The sequence below is a fragment of the Vicugna pacos genome, unplaced genomic scaffold (assembly GCF_048564905.1).
Source record: "Vicugna pacos unplaced genomic scaffold, VicPac4 SAC-SAT, whole genome shotgun sequence".
In the NCBI taxonomy this organism is placed as follows: Eukaryota; Metazoa; Chordata; class Mammalia; order Artiodactyla; family Camelidae; genus Vicugna; species Vicugna pacos.
In genome coordinates, this window is record NW_027328721.1 from 8778899 (window position 1) to 8802270 (window position 23372).

The window sequence follows — 23372 nt, forward strand, 5'->3', positions numbered from 1 at the left end:
TGCTGGAACCTCCCCACGCTCAGGATTCCGAAACCATTGTCAGTGCGTGGGGGAGCTCGAGAGACAACTCCACGAAGCTCTCTTCAGTCACAGGCGTTCCCTGTTCAGGGAAGTCCGAGAAATACTTCCCTGACCTTGGGGAGGCAGCCTCTGTCCCTGAGAATTCCTGAAAACCCCCCTAGCATTCCCTGGCACAGAGACATTAGGAAAACCCTCAGGGGAGACGAGCTTAGGCATCCCTTTAGAACCCACGCGCTGCCGACCGTTGGTGGAACCTCCCCACACTCAGGATTCCGGAACCATTGTCAGTGCGTGGGGGAGCTCGAGAGACAACTCCACGCAGCTCTCTTCAGTCACAGGTGTTCCCTGTTCGCTGAAGTCCGAGAAATACCTTCCCTGACCTTGGTTAGGCAGCCTCTGTCACTGGGACTTCCTGCAAACCCCCCTAGCATTCCCTGTCACAGAGACATTAGGAAAACCCTCAGGGGAGACGAGCTTACGCATTCCGTTAGAACCCACGCGTTGCCGACCGTTGGTGGAACCTCCCCACGCTCAGGATTCCGGAACCATTGTCAGTGCATGGGGGAGCTCGAGAGACAACTCCACGCAGCTCTCTTCAGTCAAAGGTGTTCCCTGATCGGGGAAGTCCGAGAAATACCTTCCCTGACCTTGGTGAGGCAGCCTCTGTCACTGGGAATGCCTGCAAACCACCCTAGAAGTCCCTGTCACAGAGACATTAGGAAAATCCTCAGGGGAGATGAGCTTATGCATTCCGTTAGAACCCACGCGCTGCCGACCGTTGGTGGTACCTCCCCACGCTGAGGATTCCGGAACCATTGTCAGTGCATGGGGGAGCTCGAGAAAAACTCCACGCAGCTCTCTTGAGTCACAGGTGTTCCCTGTTCGGGGAAGTCCGAGAAATACCTTCCCTGACCTTGGTGAGTCAGCATCTGTCCCTCGGATTGCCTGGAAACACCCCTAGCCTTCCCTGGCACAGAGACATTAGGAAAACCCTCAAGGGAGACGAGCTTAGGCATTCCGTTAGAACCTACGCGCTGCCGAACGTTGGTGGAACTTCCCCACGCTCAGGATTCCGGAACCATTGTCAGTGCGTGGGGGAGCTCGAGAGACAACTCCACGCAGCTCTCTTTAGTCACGGGTGTTCCCTGTTCGGGGAAGTCCGTGAAATAACTTCCATGACCTTGGGGAGGTAGCCTCTGTCCCTGGGATTTCCTGTAAACCCCCCAAGCATTCCCTGGCACAGAGATATTAGGAAAACCCTCAGGGGAGACGAGCTTAGGCATTCCGTTATAACCCACGCGATGCCGACCGTTGGTGGAACCTCCCCACGCTCAGGATTCCGGAACCATTGTCAGTGCATGGGGGAGCTCGAGTGACAACTCCACGCAGCTCTCTTCAGTCAAAGGTGTTCCCTGATCGGGGAAGTCCGAGAAATAACTTCCCTGACCTTGTGGAGGCAGCCTCTGTCCCTGGGACATCCTGCAAACACCCCTAGCATTCCCTGGCACAGAGATATTAGGAATACCCTCAGGGTAGATGAGCTTAGGCATTCCGTTAGAACCCACGCGCTGCCGACCTTTGGTGGAACCTCCCCACGCTTAGGATTCGGGAACCATTGTCAGTGCGTGGGGGAGCTTGTGAGACAATTTCACGCATCTCTCTTCAGTGACAGGTGTTCCCTATTCGGGGAAGTCCGAGAAATACCTTCCCTGACCTTGGGGAGGCAGCCTCAGGCCCTGGGACTTCCTACAAAACCCCCTAGCATTCCCTGGCACAGAGAAATGAGGAAAACCCTCAGGGGAGATGAGCTTATGCATTCCGTTTGAACCCACGCGCTGCCGACAGTTGGTGGAACCTCCCCACGCTCAGGATTCCGGAACCATTGTCAGTGCATGGGGGAGCTCGAGAAAAACTCCACGCAGCTCTCTTGAGTCACAGGTATTCCCTGTTCGGGGAGTCCGAGAAATACCTTCCCTGACCTTAGTGAGGCAGCATCTGTCCCTCGGATTTCCTGCAAACACCCCTAGCCTTCCCTGGCACAGAGACATTAGGAAAACCCTCAAGGGAGACGAGCTTAGGCATTCCGTTAGAACCTACGCGCTGCCGACCGTTGGTGGAACCTCCCCATGCTCAGGATTCCGGAACCATTGTCAGTGCGTGGGGGAGCTCGAGAGACAACTCCACGCAGCTCTCTTCAGTCACAGGTGTTCCCTGTTCGGGGAAGTCCGAGAAATACCTTCCATGACCTTGGGGAGGTAGCCTCTGTCCCTGGGATTTCCTGTAAACCCCCCAAGCATTCCCTGGCACAGAGACATTAGGAAAACCCTCAGGGGAGACGAGCTTAGGCATTCCGTTAGAACCCACGCGCTGCCGACCGTTGGTGGAACCTCCCCACGCTCAGGATTCCGGAACCATTGTCAGTGCATGGGGGAGCTCGAGAGACAACTCCACGCAACTCTCTTCAGTCAAAGGTGTTCCCTGATCGGGGAAGTCCGAGAAATACCTTCCCTGACCTTGTGGAGGCAGCCTCTGTCCCTGGGACTTCCTGCAAACACCCCTAGCATTCCCTGGCACAGAGACATTAGGAAAACCCTCAGGGTAGATGAGCTTAGGTATTCCGTTAGAACCCACGCGCTGCCGACCTTTGGTGGAACCTCCCCACGCTCAGGATTTGGGAAACATTGTCAGTGCGTGGGGGAGTTCGAGTGACAACTCCAATCAGCTCTCTTCAGTCACAGGTGTTCCCTGTTCGGGGAAGTCCGAGAAACACCTTCCCTGACCTTGGGGAGGCATGCTCTGTCACTGGGACTTCCTGCAAACACCCCTAGCATTCCCTGGCACATAGACATTAGGAAAACTTTCAGGGGAGTCTAGCTTAAGCATTCCGTTAGAACCCACGCGCTGCCGACCGTTGGTGGAACCTCCCCACGCTCAGGATTCCTGAACCACTGTCAGTGCGTGGGGGATCTTGTGAGACAACTTCACGCAGCTCTCTTCAGTCACAGGTGTTCCCTATTCGGGGAAGTCCGAGAAATACCTTCCCTGAACTTGGGGAGGTAGCCTCTGGCCCTGGGACTTCCTACAAAACCCCTAGCATTCCCTGGCACAGAGACATGAGGAAAACCCTTAGGGGAGACGAGCACAGGCATTCCGTTAGAACCCGCGCGCTGCCGACCGTTGGTGGAACCTCCAGACGCTCAGGATTACGGAACCATTGTCAGTGCGTGGGGGAGCTCGAGAGACAACTCCACTCAGCTCTCTTCAGTCACAGGTGTTCCATGTTCGGGGAAGTCCGAGAAATACCTTCCCTGATCTTGGGGAGGCAGCCTCTATCCCTCGGAATTCCTGCAAACCCCCCTAGCCTTCCCTGGCAGAGAGACATTAGGAAAACCCTCAGGGGTGACGAGCTTAGGCATTCCGTTAGAACCCACGCGCTGCTGACAGTTGGTGGAACATCCCCACGCTCAGGATTCCGGATCCATTGTCAGTGCGTGGGGGAGCTCGAGAGAAAACTCCACGCAGCGCTCTTAAGTCACAGGTGTTCCCTGTTCGGGGAAGTTCGAGAAATACCTTCCCTGACCTTGGTGAGGAAGCCTCTGTCCCTGGGACTTCCTGCAAACCACCCTAGCACTCGCTGTCACAGAGACATTAGGAAAATCCTCAGGGGAGATGAGCTTATGCATTCAGTTTGAACCCACGCGCTGCCGACCGTTAGTGGAACCTCCCCACGCTCAGGATTCCGGAACCATTGTCAGTGCATGGGGGAGCTCGAGAAAAACTCCACGCAGCTCTCTTGAGTCACAGGTGTTCCCTGTTCGGGGAAGTCCGAGAAATATCTTCCCTGACCTTGGGGAGGCAGCCTCTGTCCTTCGGAATTCCTGCAAACCCCCCTAGCCTTCCCTGGCAGAGAGACATTAGGAAAACCCTCAGGGTTGACGAGCTTAGGCATTTCGTTAGAACCCACGCGCTGCTGACCGTTGGTGGAACCTCCCCACGCTCAGGATTCCGGAACAATTGTCAGTGCGTTGTGGAGCTCGAGAGACAACTCCACGAAGCTCTCTTCAGTCACCGGTGTTCCCTGTTCGGGGAAGTCCGAGAAATACCTTCCCTGACTTGGGGAGGCAGCCTCTGTCCTTGGAATTCCTGCAAACACCCCTAGAATTCCCTGGCACAGAGACATTAGGAAAACCCTTAGGGGAGACGAGCTTTGACATTCCGTTAGAACCCACGTGCTACCGACCGTTTGTGGAACCTCCCCACGCTCAGGATTCCGGAACTATTGTCAGTGCGTGGGGGAGCTCGATAGAGAACTCCACGAAGCTCTCTTCAGTCACCGGTGTTCCCTGTTCGGGGAAGTCCGAGAAATAACTTCCCTGACCATGGGGAGGCAGCCTCTGTCCCTGGGAATTCCTGCAAACCCCCGTAGAATTCCCTGGCACAGAGACATTAGGAAAACCCTCAGGGGAGACGAGCTTAGGCATTCCGTTAGAACCCACGTGCTGCCGACCGATGGTGGAACCTCCCCACGCTCAGGATTCCGGAACCATTGTCAGTGAGTGGGGGAGCTCGAGAGACAACTCCACGCAGCTCTCTTCAGTCACAGGTGTTCCCTGTTCGGGGAGGTCCGAGAAATACCTTCCCTGAACTTGGGGAGGCAGCCTCTGTCCCTGGGACTTCCTGCAAATCCCTTAGCTTTCCCTGGCACAGACACATTAGGAAAACCCTCAGGGGAGACGAGCTTAGGCATTCCGTTACAACCCACGCGCTGCCGACCGTTGGTGGAACCTCCCCACGCTCAGGATTCCGGAACCATTGTCAGTGAGTGGGGGAGCTCGAGAGACAACTCCACGCAGCTCTCTTCAGTCACAGGTGTTCCCTGTTCGGGGAAGTCCGAGAAATAGCTTCCCTGAACTTGGGGAGGCAGCCTCTGTCCCTGGGACTTCCTGCAAACCCTGTTAGCATTCCCTGGCACAGAGACAATAGGAAAACCCTCAGGGGAGACGAGCTTAGGCATTCCGTTAGAACCTACGCGCTGCCGACCGTTGGTGTAACCTCCCCACGCTCAGGATTCCGGAACTATTGTCAGTGCGTGGGGGAGCTCGAGAGACAACTCCACGAAGCTCTCTTCAGTCACAGGTGTTCCCTGTTTGGGGAAGTCAGAGAAATAACTTCCCTGACCTTGGGGAGGCAGCCTCTGTCCGTGGGAATTCCTGCAAACACCTCTAGCATTCCCTGGCACAGAGACATTAGGAAAACCCTCAGGGAAGACGAGCTTAGGCATTCCATTAGAACCCACGCGCTGCCGACCGTTGGTGGAACCTCCCCACGCTCAGGATTCCGGATCCATTGTCAGTGCGTGGGGGAGCTCGAGAGACAACTCCACGCAGCTCTCTTCAGTCACAGGTGTTCCCTGTTCGGGGAAGTCCGAGAAATACCTTCCCTGACCTTGGTGAGGCAGCATCTGTCCCTCGGATTTCCTGCAAACACCCCTAGCCTTCCCTGGCACAGAGACATTAGGAAAACCCTCAAGGGAGACGAGCTTAGGCATTCCGTTAGAACCCACGCGCTGCCGACCGTTGGTGGAACCTCCCCACGCTCAGGATTCCGGAACCATTGTCAGTGCGTGGGGGAGCTCGAGAGACAACTCCACGCAGCTCTCTTCAGTCACAGGTGTTCCCTGTTCGGGGAAGGTCGAGAAATACCTTCCATGACCTTGGGGAGGTAGCCTCTGTCCCTGGGATTTCCTGTAAACCCCCCAAGCATTCCCTGGCATAGAGACATTAGGAAAACCCTCAGGGGAGACGAGCTTAGGCATTCCGTTAGAACCCACGCGCTGCCGACCGTTGGTGGAACCTCCCCACGCTCAGGATTCCGGAACCATTGTCAGTGCGCAGGGGAGCTCGAGAGACAACTCCACGCAGCTCTCTTCCGTCAAAGGTGTTCCCTGATCGGGGAAGTCCGAGAAATACCTTGCCTGACCTTGTGGAGGCAGCCTCTCTCCCTGGGACTTCCTGCAAATACCCCTAGCATTCCCTAGCACAGAGACATTTGGAAAATCCTCAGGGTAGATGAGCATTGGCATTCCGTTAGAACCCACGCGCTGCCGACAGTTGGTGGAACCTCCCCACGCTCAGGATTCGGGAACCATTTTCAGCTCGTGGGGGAGATCGAGAGACAACTCCACGCAGCTCTCTTCAGTCACAGGTGTTCCCTGTTCGGGGAAGTCCGAGAAATACCTTCCCTGACCTTGGGGAGGCATCCTCTGTCACTGGGATTTCCTGCAAACACCCCTAGCATTCCCTGGCACAGAGACATTAGGAAAACTCTCAGGGGAGACTAGCTTAAGCATTCCGTTAGAACCCACGCGCTGCCGACCGTTGGTGGAACCTCCCCACGCTCAGGATTCCTGAACCACTGTCAGTGCGTGGGGGAGCTTGTGAGACAACTTCACGCAGCTCTCTTCAGTCACAGGTGTTCCCTGTTTGGGGAAGTCCAAGAAATTCCTTCCCTGACCTTGGGGAGGCAGCCTCTGTCACTGGGACTTCCTGCAAACTCCCCAAGCATTCCCTGGCACAGAGGCATTAGGAAAACCTTCAGGGGAGACGAGGTTAGGCATTCCGTTAGAACACAAGCGCTGCCGACCGTTGGTGGAACCTCCCCACTCTCAGGATTCCGGAACCATTGTCAGTGCGTGGGGGAGCTTGAGAGACAACTCCACGCAGCTCTCTTCAGTCACAGGTGTTCCCTGTTCAGGGAAGTCTGAGAAATATCTTCCCTGACCTTGGTGAGGCAGCATCTTTCCCTCGGATTTCATGCAAACCCCCCTAGCCTTCCCTGGCAGAGAGATATTAGGAAAACCCTCAGGGGTGACCAGCTTAGGCATTTCGTTAGGACCCACGTGCTTCTGACCGTTGGTGGAACCTCCCCACGCTCAGGATTCCGGAACCATTGTCAGTGCGTTGTGGAGCTCGAGAGACAACTCCACGAAGCTCTCTTCAGTCACCGGTGTTCCCTGTTCGGGGAAGTCCGAGAAATACCTTCCCTGACTTGGGGAGGCAGCCTCTGTCCTTGGAATTCCTGCAAATACCCCTAGAATTCCCTGGCACAGAGACATTAGGAAAACCCTCAGGGGAGACGAGCTTAGACATTCCGTTAGAACCCACGCGCTGCCGACCGTTGGTGGAACCTCCCCACGCTCAGGATTCCGGAACCATTGTCAGTGAGTGGGGGAGCTCGAGAGACAACTCCACGCAGCTCTCTTCAGTCACAGGTGTTCCCTGTTCGGGGAAGTCCGAGAAATAACTTCCCTGAACTTGGGGAGGCAGCCTCTGTCCCTGGGACTTCCTGGAAACCCCCTTAGCATTCCCTGGCACAGAGACATTAGGAAAACCCTCAGGGGAGACGAGCTTAGGCATTCCGTTAGAACCTACGCGCTGCCGACCGTTGGTGTAACCTCCCCACGCTCAGGATTCCGGAAATATTGTCAGTGCGTGGGGGAGCTCGAGAGACAACTCCACGCAGCTCTCTTCAGTCACAGGTGTTCCCTGATCGGGGAAGTCCGAGAAATATCTTCCCTGACCTTGTGGAGGCAGCCTCTGTCCTTGGGACTTCCTGAAAACACCCCTAGCATTCCCTGGCACAGAGACATTAGGAAAACCCTCAGGGGATACGACTTTAGGCATTCCTTTAGAACCCACGCGCTGCCGACCGTTGGTGGAACCTCCCCACGCTCAGGATTCCGGAACCATTGTCAGTGCGTGGGGGAGCTCGAGAGAAAACTCCACGCAGCTCTCTTCAGTCAAAGGTGTTCCCTGATCGGGGAAGTCCGAGAAATACCTTCCCTGACCTTGGGGAGGCATCCTCTGTCACTGGGAGTTCCTGCAAACACCCCTAGCATTCCCTGGCACAGAGAAATTAGGAAAACTCTCAGGGGAGACTAGCTTAAGCATTCCGTTAGAACCCACGCGCTGCCGACCGTTGGTGGAACCTCCCCACGCTCAGGAATCCTGAACCACTGTCAGTGCGTGGGGGAGCTTGTGAGACAACTTCACGCAGCTCTCTTCAGTCACAGGTGTTCCCTATTCGGGGAAGTCCGAGAAATACCTTCCCTGACCTTCGGGAGGCAGCCTCTGGCCCTGGGACTTCCTACAAAACCCCCTAGCATTCCCTGGCACAGAGACATGAGGAAAACCCTCAGGGGAGAAGAGCACAGGCATTCCGTTAGAACCCGCGCGCTGCCGACCGTTGGTGGAACCTCCACACGCTTAGGATTCCGGAACCATTGTCAGTGCGTGGGGGAGCTCGAGAGAAAACTCCACGCAGCTCTCTTCAGTCACAGGTGTTCCCTGTTTTGGGAAGTCCTAGAAATTCCTTCCCTGACCTTGGGGAGGCAGCCTCTGTCACTGGGACTTCCTGCAAACTCCCCAAGCATTCCCTGGCACAGAGGCATTAGGAAAACCTTCAGGGGAGACGAGGTTAGGCATTCCGTTAGAACACAAGCGCTGCCGACCGTTGGTGGAACCTCCCCACTCTCAGGATTCCGGAACCATTGTCAGTGCGTGGGGGAGCTTGAGAGACAACTCCACGCAGCTCTCTTCAGTCACAGGTGTTCCCTGTTCAGGGAAGTCTGAGAAATAGCTTCCCTGCCCTTGGGGAGGCAGCCTCTGTCCTTGGGAATTCCTGCAAACCCCCCTAGCATTCCCTGGCACAGAGACATTAGGAAAACCCTCAGGGGAGACGAGCTTAGGCATTCCGTTAGAACCCACGCGCTGAGGACCGTTGGTGGAACCTCCCCACGCTCAGGATTCCGGAAACATTGTCAGTGCGTGGAGGAGCTCGAGAGACAACTCCACGAAGCTCTCTTCAGTCACAGGTGTTCCCTGTTCTGGGAATTCCGTGAAATACCTTCACTGACCTTGGTGAGGCAGCATCTTTCCCTCGGATTTCATGCAAACCCCCCTAGCCTTCCCTGGCAGAGAGATATTAGGAAAACCCTCAGGGGTGACGAGCTTAGGCATTTCGTTAGGACCCACGCGCTGCTGACCGTTGGTGGAACCTCCCCACGCTCAGGATACCGGAACCATTGTCAGTGCGTTGTGGAGCTCGAGAGACAACTCCACGAAGCTCTCTTCAGTCACCGGTGTTCCCTGTTCGGGGAAGTCCGAGAAATACCTTCCCTGACTTGGGGAGGCAGCCTCTGTTCTTGGAATTCCTGCAAATACCCCTAGAATTCCCTGGCACAGAGACATTAGGAAAACTCTCAGGGGAGACGAGCTTAGACATTCCGTTAGAACCCACGCGCTGCCGACCGTTGGTGGAACCTCCCCACGCTCAGGATTCCGGAACAATTGTCAGTGCGCAGGGGAGCTCGAGAGACAACTCCACGCAGCTCTCTTCAGTCACAGGTGTTCCCTGTTCGGGGAAGTCCGAGAAATACCTTCCCTGAACTTGGGGAGGCAGCCTCTGTCCCTGGGACTTCCTGCAAACCCCCTTAGCATTCCCTGGCACAGAGACATTAGGAAAACCCTCAGGGGAGACGAGCTTAGGCATTCCGTTAGAACCCACGCGCTGCCGACCTTTGGTGGAACCTCCCCACGCTCAGGATTCCGGAATCATTGTCAGTGCGTGGGGGAGCTCGAGAGACAACTCCACGTGGCTCTCATCAGTCACAGGTGTTCCCTGTTCGTGGAAGTCCGAGAAATAACTTCCCTGACCTTGGGGAGGCAGCCTCTGTCCCTGGGACTTCCTGAAAGCACCCCTAGCATTCCCTGGCACAGAGACATTAGTAAAACCCTCAGGGGAGACGAGCTTAGGCATTCCGTTAGAACCCACGCGCTGCCGACCGTTGGTGGAACCTCCCCACGCTCAGGATTCCGGAAACATTGTCAGTGCGTGGGGGATCTCGAGAGAAAACTCCACGCAGCTCTCTTCAGTCACAGGTGTTCCCTGTTCGGGGAATTCTTAGAAATACCTTCCCTGACCTTGGGGAGGCAGCCTCTGTGACTGGGACTTCCTGCAAACCCCCCTAGCATTCCTGGCACAGAGGCATTAGGAAAACCCTAAGGGGAGACCAGCTAAGGCATTCCGTTAGAACCCACGCGCTGACGACCTTTGGTGGAACCTCCCCACGCTCAGGATTCCGGAACATTTGTCAGTGCGTGGGGGAGCTCGAGAGACAACTCCACGCTGCTCTCTTCAGTCACAGGTGTTCCCTGTTCGCGGAAGTCCGAGAAATACCTTCACTTACCTTGGGAAGGCAGCCTCTGTCCCTGGGACTTCCTGCAAACGCCCCTAGCATTCCCTGGCACAGAGACATTAGGAAAACCCTCAGGGCAGACGAGCTTAGGCATTCCGTTAGAACCCACGTGCTGCCGACCTTTGGTGGAACCTCCCCACGCTCAGGAATCCGGAAACATTGTCAGTGCGTGGGGGAGCACGAGAGACAACTCCACGCAGCTCTCTTCAGTCACATGTGTTCCCTGTTCGGGGAAGTCCGAGTAATACTTTCTCTGAACTTGGGGAGGCAGCCTCTGTCACTGGGATATCCTGCAAATCCCCCTAGCATTCCCTGGCACAGAGACATTAGGAAAACCCTCAGGGGAGACGAGCTTAGGGATTCCGTTAGAACCCACGCGCTGCCGACCGTTGGTGGAACCTCCCCAGGCTCAGGATTCCGGAATCATTGTCAGTGCTTGGGGGAGCTCGAGAGACAACTCCACGCAGCTCTCTTCAGTCACAGGTGTTCCCTGTTCCGGGAAGTCAGAGAAATACTTTCCCTGACCTTAGAGAACCAGCCTCTGTCACTGGGATATCCTGCAAACGCCCTAGCATTCCCTGGCACAGAGACATTAGGAAAAAACCCAGGGGAGACGAGCTTAGGCATTCCGTTAGAACCCACGCGCTGCCGACCGTTGGTGGAACCTCCCCACGCTCAGGATTACGGAAACATTGTCAGTGCGAGGGAGCTCGAGAGACAACTCCACGCAGCTCTCTTCAGTCACAGGTGTTCCCTGTTAGGGGGAATTCCGAGAAATACCTTCCATGACCTTTGGGAGGCATTCTCTGTCACTGGGATTGCCTGCAAACACACCTAGGATTCGCTGGCAAAGTGACATCAGGAAATCCCTCAGGGGAGACGAGCTTAGGCATTCCGTTAGAACCCACGCGCTGCCGACCTTTGGTGGAACCTCCCCACGCTCAGGATTCCGGAATCATTGTTAGTGCGTGGGGGAACTCGAGAGACAACTCCACACAGCTCTCTTCAGTCACAGGTGTTCCCTGTTCGGGGAAGTCCGAGAAATACCTTCCCTGACCTTGGGTCTGCAGCCTCTGTCACTGGGATATTGTAAAAACACCCCTAGCATTCCCTGGCACAGAGACACTAGGAAAAAACCCAGGGGAATCGGTCTTAGGCATTCCGATAGAAACCACGCGCTGCCGACCGTTGGTGGAACCTCCCCACGCTCAGGATTCCGGAACCATTGCAGTGCGTGGGGGAGTTCGAGAGAAAAGTCCACGCAGCTCTCTTCAGTCACAGGTGTTCCCTGTTTGTGGAAGCTTGGAAAAACCTTCCCTGACCTTGGGGAGGCAGCCTCTGTCACTGGGATTTCCTGAAAACCCCCCTAGCATTCCCTGGCACAGAGACATTAGGAAAACCCTCAAGGGAGACGAGCTTAGGCATTCCGTTAGAACCCATGCGCTTCCGACCGTTGGTGGAACCTCCCCACGCTCAGTATTCCGGAACCATTGTCAGTGCGTGGGGGAGGTCGAGGGACAACTCCACGCAGCTCTCTTCAATCACAGGTGTTCCCTGTTCGGGGAAGTCCGAGAAATAACTTCCCTGAACTTGGGGAGGCAGCCTCTGTCCCTGGGACTTCCTGGAAACCCCCTTAGCATTCCCTGGCACAGAGACATTAGGAAAACCCTCAGGGGAGACGAGCTTAGGCATTCCGTTAGAACCTACGCGCTGCCGACCGTTGGTGTAACCTCCCCACGCTCAGGATTCCGGAAATATTGTCAGTGCGTGGGGGAGCTCGAGAGACAACTCCACGCAGCTCTCTTCAGTCACAGGTGTTCCCTGATCGGGGAAGTCCGAGAAATATCTTCCCTGACCTTGTGGAGGCAGCCTCTGTCCTTGGGACTTCCTGAAAACACCCCTAGCATACCCTGGCACAGAGACATTAGGAAAACCCTCAGGGGATACGACTTTAGGCATTCCTTTAGAACCCACGCGCTGCCGACCGTTGGTGGAACCTCCCCACGCTCAGGATTCCGGAACCATTGTCAGTGCGTGGGGGAGCTCGAGAGAAAACTCCACGCAGCTCTCTTCAGTCAAAGGTGTTCCCTGATCGGGGAAGTCCGAGAAATAGCTTCCCTGACCTTGGGGAGGCATCCTCTGTCACTGGGAGTTCCTGCAAACACCCCTAGCATTCCCTGGCACAGAGAAATTAGGAAAACTCTCAGGGGAGACTAGCTTAAGCATTCCGTTAGAACCCACGCGCTGCCGACCGTTGGTGGAACCTCCCCACGCTCAGGAATCCTGAACCACTGTCAGTGCGTGGGGGAGCTTGTGAGACAACTTCACGCAGCTCTCTTCAGTCACAGGTGTTCCCTATTCGGGGAAGTCCGAGAAATACCTTCCCTGACCTTCGGGAGGCAGCCTCTGGCCCTGGGACTTCCTACAAAACCCCCTAGCATTCCCTGGCACAGAGACATGAGGAAAACCCTCAGGGGAGAAGAGCACAGGCATTCCGTTAGAACCCGCGCGCTGCCGACCGTTGGTGGAACCTCCACACGCTTAGGATTCCGGAACCATTGTCAGTGCGTGGGGGAGCTCGAGAGAAAACTCCACGCAGCTCTCTTCAGTCACAGGTGTTCCCTGTTTTGGGAAGTCCTAGAAATTCCTTCCCTGACCTTGGGGAGGCAGCCTCTGTCACTGGGACTTCCTGCAAACTCCCCAAGCATTCCCTGGCACAGAGGCATTAGGAAAACCTTCAGGGGAGACGAGGTTAGGCATTCCGTTAGAACACAAGCGCTGCCGACCGTTGGTGGAACCTCCCCACTCTCAGGATTCCGGAACCATTGTCAGTGCGTGGGGGAGCTCGAGAGACAACTCCACGCAGCTCTCTTCAGTCACAGGTGTTCCCTGTTCAGGGAAGTCTGAGAAATAGCTTCCCTGCCCTTGGGGAGGCAGCCTCTGTCCTTGGGAATTCCTGCAAACCCCCCTAGCATTCCCTGGCACAGAGACATTAGGAAAACCCTCAGGGGAGACGAGCTTAGGCATTCCGTTAGAACCCACGCGCTGAGGACCGTTGGTGGAACCTCCCCACGCTCAGGATTCCGGAAACATTGTCAGTGCGTGGAGGAGCTCGAGAGACAACTCCACGAAGCTCTCTTCAGTCACCGGTGTTCCCTGTTCGGGGAAGTCCGAGAAATACCTTCCCTGACTTGGGGAGGCAGCCTCTGTTCTTGGAATTCCTGCAAATACCCCTAGAATTCCCTGGCACAGAGACATTAGGAAAACTCTCAGGGGAGACGAGCTTAGACATTCCGTTAGAACCCACGCGCTGCCGACCGTTGGTGGAACCTCCCCACGCTCAGGATTCCGGAAAAATTGTCAGTGCGCAGGGGAGCTCGAGAGACAACTCCACGCAGCTCTCTTCAGTCACAGGTGTTCCCTGTTCGGGGAAGTCCGAGAAATACCTTCCCTGAACTTGGGGAGGAAGCCTCTGTCCCTGGGAATTCCTGCAAACCCCCTTAGCATTCCCTGGCACAGAGACATTAGGAAAACCCTCAGGGGAGACGAGCTTAGGCATTCCGTTAGAACCCACGCGCTGCCGACCTTTGGTGGAACCTCCCCACGCTCAGGATTCCGGAATCATTGTCAGTGCGTGGGGGAGCTCGAGAGACAACTCCACGTGGCTCTCATCAGTCACAGGAGTTCCCTGTTCGTGGAAGTCCGAGAAATAACTTCCCTGACCTTGGGGAGGCAGCCTCTGTCCCTGGGACTTCCTGAAAGCACCCCTAGCATTCCCTGGCACAGAGACATTAGTAAAACCCTCAGGGGAGACGAGCTTAGGCATTCCGTTAGAACCCACGCGCTGCCGACCGTTGGTGGAACCTCCCCACGCTCAGGATTCCGGAACCATTGTCAGTGCGTGGGGGATCTCGAGAGAAAACTCCACGCAGCTCTCTTCAGTCACAGGTGTTCCCTGTTCGGGGAATTCTTAGAAATACCTTCCCTGACCTTGGGGAGGCAGCCTCTGTGACTGGGACTTCCTGCAAACCCCCCTAGCATTCCTGGCACAGAGGCATTAGGAAAACCCTAAGGGGAGACCAGCTAAGGCATTCCGTTAGAACCCACGCGCTGACGACCGTTGGTGGAACCTCCCCACGCTCAGGATTCCGGAACATTTGTCAGTGCGTGGGGGAGCTCGAGAGACAACTCCACGCTGCTCTCTTCAGTCACAGGTGTTCCCTGTTCGCGGAAGTCCGAGAAATACCTTCACTTACCTTGGGAAGGCAGCCTCTGTCCCTGGGACTTCCTGCAAACGCCCCTAGCATTCCCTGGCACAGAGACATTAGGAAAACCCTCAGGGCAGACGAGCTTAGGCATTCCGTTAGAACCCACGTGCTGCCGACCTTTGGTGGAACCTCCCCACGCTCAGGATTCCGGAAACATTGTCAGTGCGTGGGGGAGCACGAGAGACAACTCCACGCAGCTCTCTTCAGTCACATGTGTTCCCTGTTCGGGGAAGTCCGAGTAATACATTCTCTGAACTTGGGGAGGCAGCCTCTGTCACTGGGATATCCTGCAAATCCCCCTAGCATTCCCTGGCACAGAGACATTAGGAAAACCCTCAGGGGAGACGAGCTTAGGGATTCCGTTAGAACCCACGCGCTGCCGACCGTTGGTGGAACCTCCCCAGGCTCAGGATTCCGGAATCATTGTCAGTGCTTGGGGGAGCTCGAGAGACAACTCCACGCAGCTCTCTTCAGTCACAGGTGTTCCCTGTTCCGGGAAGTCAGAGAAATACTTTCCCTGACCTTAGAGAACCAGCCTCTGTCACTGGGATATCCTGCAAACGCCCTAGCATTCCCTGGCACAGAGACATTAGGAAAAAACCCAGGGGAGACGAGCTTAGGCATTCCGTTAGAACCCACGCGCTGCCGACCGTTGGTGGAACCTCCCCACGCTCAGGATTACGGAAACATTGTCAGTGCGAGGGAGCTCGAGAGACAACTCCACGCAGCTCTCTTCAGTCACAGGTGTTCCCTGTTAGGGGGAATTCCGAGAAATACCTTCCATGACCTTTGGGAGGCATTCTCTGTCACTGGGATTGCCTGCAAACACACCTAGGATTCGCTGGCAAAGTGACATCAGGAAATCCCTCAGGGGAGACGAGCTTAGGCATTCCGTTAGAACCCACGCGCTGCCGACCTTTGGTGGAACCTCCCCACGCTCAGGATTCCGGAATCATTGTTAGTGCGTGGGGGAACTCGAGAGACAACTCCACACAGCTCTCTTCAGTCACAGGTGTTCCCTGTTCGGGGAAGTCCGAGAAATACCTTCCCTGACCTTGGGTCTGCAGCCTCTGTCACTGGGATATTGTAAAAACACCCCTAGCATTCCCTGGCACAGAGACACTAGGAAAAAACCCAGGGGAATCGGTCTTAGGCATTCCGATAGAAACCACGCGCTGCCGACCGTTGGTGGAACCTCCCCACGCTCAGGATTCCGGAATCATTGCAGTGCGTGGGGGAGTTCGAGAGAAAAGTCCACGCAGCTCTCTTCAGTCACAGGTGTTCCCTGTTTGTGGAAGCTTGGAAAAATCTTCCCTGACCTTGGGGAGGCAGCCTCTGTCACTGGGATTTCCTGAAAACCCCCCTAGCATTCCCTGGCACAGAGAAATTAGGAAAACCCTCAAGGGAGACGAGCTTAGGCATTCCGTTAGAACCCATGCGCTTCCGACCGTTGGTGGAACCTCCCCACGCTCAGTATTCCGGAACCATTGTCAGTGCGTGGGGGAGGTCGAGGGACAACTCCACGCAGCTCTCTTCAATCACAGGTGTTCCCTGTCCGGGGAAGTCCGACAAATACCTTCCCTGACCTTGGGGAGGCTGCCTCTGTCACTGGGATACTCTGCAATCCCCCCTAGCATTCCCTGGCACAGAGACATTAGGAAAACCCTCAGAGGGGACGAGCTTAGGCAATCCGTTAGAACCCACGCGCTACCGACCGTGGGAGGAACCTCCACACGCTCAGGATTCCGGAACAATTGTCAGTACTTGGGGAAGCTCGAGAGACAACTCCATGCAGCTCTCTTCTGTCACAGGTGTTCCCTGTTCGGGGAAGTCCGAGAAATACCTCCCTGACTTTGGGGAGTCAGCCTCTGTCACTGGGATATCTGGCAAACCCCCCTAGCATTCCCTGGCCAGAGACATTAGGAAAACACTCAGGGGAGACGAGCATAGGCATTCCATTAGAACCCACGCGCTGCCGACCGTTGGTGGAACCTCCCTACGCTCAGGATTCCGGAACAATTGTCAGTGCGTGGGGGAGCACGAGAGTCAACTCCACGCAGCTCTCTTCAGTCAAAGGTGTTCCCTGTTCGGAGAAGTCCGAGAAATACATTCTCTGAACTTGGGGAGGCAGCATCTGACACTGGGATATCCTGCAAACACATCTAGCATTCCCTGACACCGAGACAGTAGGAAAATCCTCAGGGTAGAGGAGCTTTGGCATTCCATTAGAACCCACGCGCTGCCGAACGTTGGTGGAACCTCCCTACGCTCAGGATTCCGGAACAATTGTCAGTGCGTGGGGGAGCACGAGAGACAACTCCACGCAGCTCTCTTCAGTCAAAGGTGTTCCCTGTTCGGAGAAGTCCGAGTAATACATTCTCTGAACTTGGGGAGGCAGCCTCTGGCCCTGGGACTTCCTGCAAACACCCCTAGCATTCCCTGACACAGAGAAATTAGGAAAACTCTCAGGGGAGACTAGCTTAAGCATTCCGTTAGAACCCACGCGCTGCCGACCGTTGGTGGAACCTCCCCACGCTCAGGATTCCAGAAACATTGTCAGTGCGTGGAGGAGCTCGAGAGACAACTCCACGAAGCTCTCTTCAGTCACAGGTGTTCCCTGTTCTGGGAAGTCCAAGAAATACCTTCCCTGACCTTGGTGAGGCAGCATCTTTCCCTCGGATTTCATGCAAACCCCCCTAGCCTTCCCTGGCAGAGAGATATTAGGAAAACCCTCAGGGGTGACGAGCTTAGGCATTTCGTTAGGACCCACGCGCTGCTGACCGTTGGTGGAACCTCCCCACGCTCAGGATTCCGGAACCATTGTCAGTGCGTTGTGGAGCTTGAGAGACAACTCCACGAAGCTCTCTTCAGTCACCGGTGTTCCCTGTTCGGGGAAGTCCGAGAAATACCTTCACTGACTTGGGGAGGCAGCCTCTGTTCTTGGAATTCCTGCAAATACCCCTAGAATTCCCTGGCACAGAGACATTAGGAAAACTCTCAGGGGAGACGAGCTTAGACATTCCATTAGAACCCACGCCCTGCCGACCGTTGGTGGAACCTCCCCACGCTCAGGATTCCGGAACCATTGTCAGTGCGCAGGGGAGCTCGAGAGACAACTCCACGCAGCTCTCTTCAGTCACAGGTGTTCCCTGTTCGGGGAAGTCCGAGAAATACCTTCCCTGAACTTGGGGAGGCAGCCTCTGTCCCTGGGACTTCCTGCAAACCCCCTTAGCATTCCCTGGCAGAGAGACATTAGGAAAACCCTCAGGGGAGACGAGCTTAGGCATTCCGTTAGAACCCACGCGCTGCCGACCTTTGGTGGAACCTCCCCACGCTCAGGATTCCGGAATCATTGTCAGTGCGTGGGGGAGCTCGAGAGACAACTCCACGTGGCTCTCATCAGTCACAGGTGTTCCCTGTTCGTGGAAGTCCGAGAAATATCTTCCCTGACCTTGGGGAGGCAGCCTCTGTCCCTGGGACTTCCTGAAAGCACCCCTAGCATTCCCTGGCACAGAGACATTAGTAAAACCCTCAGGGGAGACGAGCTTAGGCATTCCATTAGAACCCACGCGCTGCCGACCGTTGGTGGAACCTCCCCACGCTCAGGATTCCGGAACCATTGTCAGTGCGTGGGGGATCTCGAGAGAAAACTCCACGCAGCTCTCTTCAGTCACAGGTGTTCCCTGTTCGGGGAATTCTTAGAAATACCTTCCCTGACCTTGGGGAGGCAGCCTCTGTGACTGGGACTTCCTGCAAACCCCCCTAGCATTCCTGGCACAGAGGCATTAGGAAAACCCTAAGGGGAGACCAGCTTAGGCATTCCGTTAGAACCCACGCGCTGACGACCGTTGGTGGAACCTCCCCACGCTCAGGATTCCGGAAACATTGTCAGTGCGTGGGGGAGCACGAGAGACAACTCCACGCAGCTCTCTTCAGTCACATGTGTTCCCTGTTCGGGGAAGTCCGAGTAATACATTCTCTGAACTTGGGGAGGCAGCCTCTGTCACTGGGATATCCTGCAAATCCCCCTAGCATTCCCTGGCACAGAGACATTAGGAAAACCCTCAGGGGAGACGAGCTTAGGGATTCCGTTAGAACCCACGCGCTGCCGACCGTTGGTGGAACCTCCCCAGGCTCAGGATTCCGGAACCATTGTCAGTGCTTGGGGGAGCTCGAGAGACAACTCCACGCAGCTCTCTTCAGTCACAGGTGTTCCCTGTTCGGGGAAGTCAGAGAAATACTTTCCCTGACCTTAGAGAACCAGCCTCTGTCACTGGGATATCCTGCAAACGCCCTAGCATTCCCTGGCACAGAGACATTAGGAAAAAACCCAGGGGAGACGAGCTTAGGCATTCCGTTAGAACCCACGCGCTGCCGACCGTTGGTGGAACCTCCCCACGCTCAGGATTACGGAAACATTGTCAGTGCGAGGGAGCTCGAGAGACACCTCCACGCAGCTCTCTTCAGTCACAGGTGTTCCCTGTTCGGGGAAGTCCGAGAAATACCTTCCCTGACCTTGGGTCTGCAGCCTCTGTCACTGGGATATTGTAAAAACACCCCTAGCATTCCCTGGCACAGAGACACTAGGAAAAAACCCAGGGGAATCGGTCTTAGGCATTCCGATAGAAACCACGCGCTGCCGACCGTTGGTGGAACCTCCCCACGCTCAGGATTCCGGAACCATTGCAGTGCGTGGGGGAGTTCGAGAGAAAAGTCCACGCAGCTCTCTTCAGTCACAGGTGTTCCCTGTTTGTGGAAGCTGGGAAAAACCTTCCCTGACCTTGGGGAGGCAGCCTCTGTCACTGGGATTTCCTGAAAACCCCCCTAGCATTCCCTGGCACAGAGACATTAGGAAAACCCTCAAGGGAGACGAGCTTAGGCATTCCGTTAGAACCCATGCGCTTCCGACCGTTGGTGGAACCTCCCCACGCTCAGTATTCCGGAACCATTGTCAGTGCGTGGGGGAGGTCGAGGGACAACTCCACGCAGCTCTCTTCAATCACAGGTGTTCCCTGTCCGGGGAAGTCCGACAAATACCTTCCCTGACCTTGGGGAGGCTGCCTCTGTCACTGGGATACTCTGCAATCCCCCCTAGCATTCCCTGGCACAGAGACATTAGGAAAACCCTCAGAGGGGACGAGCTTAGGCAATCCGTTAGAACCCACGCGCTACCGACCGTGGGAGGAACCTCCACACGCTCAGGATTCCGGAACAATTGTCAGTACTTGGGGAAGCTCGAGAGACAACTCCATGCAGCTCTCTTCTGTCACAGGTGTTCCCTGTTCGGGGAAGTCCGAGAAATACCTCCCTGACTTTGGGGAGTCAGCCTCTGTCACTGGGATATCTGGCAAACCCCCCTAGCATTCCCTGGCCAGAGACATTAGGAAAACACTCAGGGGAGACGAGCATAGGCATTCCATTAGAACCCACGCGCTGCCGACCGTTGGTGGAACCTCCCTACGCTCAGGATTCCGGAACAATTGTCAGTGCGTGGGGGAGCACGAGAGTCAACTCCACGCAGCTCTCTTCAGTCAAAGGTGTTCCCTGTTCGGAGAAGTCCGAGAAATACATTCTCTGAACTTGGGGAGGCAGCATCTGACACTGGGATATCCTGCAAACACATCTAGCATTCCCTGACACCGAGACAGTAGGAAAATCCTCAGGGTAGAGGAGCTTTGGCATTCCATTAGAACCCACGCGCTGCCGAACGTTGGTGGAACCTCCCTACGCTCAGGATTCCGGAACAATTGTCAGTGCGTGGGGGAGCACGAGAGACAACTCCACGCAGCTCTCTTCAGTCAAAGGTGTTCCCTGTTCGGAGAAGTCCGAGTAATACATTCTCTGAACTTGGGGAGGCAGCCTCTGGCCCTGGGAATTCCTGCAAACACCACTAGCATTCCCTGACACAGAGAAATTAGGAAAACTCTCAGGGGAGACTAGCTTAAGCATTCCGTTAGAACCCACGCGCTGCCGACCGTTGGTGGAACCTCCCCACGCTCAGGATTCCAGAAACATTGTCAGTGCGTGGAGGAGCTCGAGAGACAACTCCACGAAGCTCTCTTCAGTCACAGGTGTTCCCTGTTCTGGGAAGTCCGAGAAATACCTTCCCTGACCTTGGTGAGGCAGCATCTTTCCCTCGGATTTCATGCAAACCCCCCTAGCCTTCCCTGGCAGAGAGATATTAGGAAAACCCTCAGGGGTGACGAGCTTAGGCATTTCGTTAGGACCCACGCGCTGCTGACCGTTGGTGGAACCTCCCCACGCTCAGGATTCCGGAACCATTGTCAGTGCATTGTGGAGCTCGAGAGACAACTCCACGAAGCTCTCTTCAGTCACCGGTGTTCCCTGTTCGGGGAAGTCCGAGAAATACCTTCCCTGACTTGGGGAGGCAGCCTCTGTCCTTGGAATTCCTGCAAATACCCCTAGAATTCCCTGGCACAGAGACATTAGGAAAACCCTCAGGGGAGACGAGCTTAGACATTCCGTTAGAACCCACGCGCTGCCGACCGTTGGTGGAACCTCCCCACGCTCAGGATTCCGGAACCATTGTCAGTGAGTGGGGGAGCTCGAGAGACAACTCCACGCAGCTCTCTTCAGTCACAGGTGTTCCCTGTTCGGGGAAGTCCGAGAAATAACTTCCCTGAACTTGGGGAGGCAGCCTCTGTCCCTGGGACTTCCTGCAAACCCCCTTAGCATTCCCTGGCACAGAGACATTAGGAAAACCCTCAGGGGAGACGAGCTTAGGCATTCCGTTAGAACCTACGCGCTGCCGACCGTTGGTGTAACCTCCCCACGCTCAGGATTCCGGAACCATTGTCAGTGCGTGGGGGAGCCCGAGAGACAACTCCACGAAGCTCTCTTCAGTCACAGGTGTTCCCTGTTCGGGGAATTCTTAGAAATACCTTCCCTGACCTTGGGGAGGCAGCCTCTGTGACTGGGACTTCCTGCAAACCCACCTAGCATTCCTGGCACATAGGCATTAGGAAAACCCTAAGGGGAGATCAGCTTAGGCATTCCGTTAGAACCCACGCGCTGACGACCGTTGGTGGAACCTCCCCACGCTCAGGATTCCGGAACATTTGTCAGTGCGTGGGGGAGCTCGAGAGACAACTCCACGCTGCTCTCTTCAGTCACAGGTGTTCCCTGTTCGTGGAAGTCCGAGAAATACCTTCCCTTACCTTGGGAAGGCAGCCTCTGTCCCTGGGACATCCTGCAAATGCCCCTAGCATTCCCTGGCACAGAGACATTAGGAAAACCCTCAGGGGAGACGAGCTTAGGCATTCCGTTAGAACCCACGCGCTGCCGACCTTTGGTGGAACCTCCCCACGCTCAGGATTCCGGAATCATTGTCAGTGCGTGGGGGAGCTCGAGAGACAACTCCACGTGGCTCTCTTCAGTCACAGGTGTTCCCTGTTCGTGGAAGTCCGAGAAATATCTTCCCTGACCTTGGGGAGGCAGCCTCTGTCCCTGGGACTTCCTGAAAGCACCCCTAGCATTCCCTGGCACAGAGACATTAGGAAAACCCTCAGGGGAGACGAGCTTAGGCATTCCGTTAGAACCCACGCGCTGCCGACCGTTGGTGGAACCTCCCCACGCTCAGGATTCCGGAACCATTGTCAGTGCGTGGGGGATCTCGAGAGAAAACTCCACGCAGCTCTCTTCAGTCACAGGTGTTCCCTGTTCGGGGAATTCTTAGAAATACCTTCCCTGACCTTGGGGAGGCAGCCTCTGTGACTGGGACTTCCTGCAAACCCCCCTAGCATTCCTGGCACAGAGGCATTAGGAAAACCCTAAGGGGAGACCAGCTTAGGCATTCCGTTAGAACCCAAGCACTGACGACCGTTGGTGGAAAATCCCCACGCTCAGGATTCCGGAATATTTGTCAGTGCGTGGGGGAGCTCGAGAGACAACTCCACGCTGCTCTCTTCAGTCACAGGTGTTCCCTGCTCGCGGAAGTCCGAGAAATACCTTCACTTACCTTGGGAAGGCAGCCTCTGTCCCTGGGACTTCCTGCAAACGCCCCTAGCATTCCCTGGCACAGAGACATTAGGAAAACCCTCAGGGCAGACGAGCTTAGGCATTCCGTTAGAACCCACGTGCTGCCGACCTTTGGTGGAACCTCCCCACGCTCAGGATTCCGGAAACATTGTCAGTGCGTGGGGGAGCACGAGAGACAACTCCACGCAGCTCTCTTCAGTCACATGTGTTCCCTGTTCGGGGAAGTCCGAGTAATATATTCTCTGAACTTGGGGAGGCAGCCTCTGTCACTGGGATATCCTGCAAATCCCCCTAGCATTCCCTGGCACAGAGACATTAGGAAAACCCTCAGGGGAGACGAGCTTAGGGATTCCGTTAGAACCCACGCGCTGCCGACCGTTGGTGGAACCTCCCCAGGCTCAGGATTCCGGAACCATTGTCAGTGCTTGGGGGAGCTCGAGAGACAACTCCACGCAGCTCTCTTCAGTCACAGGTGTTCCCTGTTCGGGGAAGTCAGAGAAATACTTTCCCTGACCTTAGAGAGCCAGCCTCTGTCACTGGGATATCCTGCAAACGCCCTAGCATTCCCTGGCACAGAGACATTAGGAAAAAACCCAGGGGAGACGAGCTTAGGCATTCTGTTAGAACCCACGCGCTGCCGACCGTTGGTGGAACCTCCCCACGCTCAGGATTTCGGAAACATTGTCAGTGCGAGGGAGCTCGAGAGACAACTCCACGCAGCTCTCTTCAGTCACAGGTGTTCCCTGTTAGGGGGAATTCCGAGAAATACCTTCCATGACCTTTGGGAGGCATTCTCTGTCACTGGGATTGCCTGCAAACACACCTAGGAT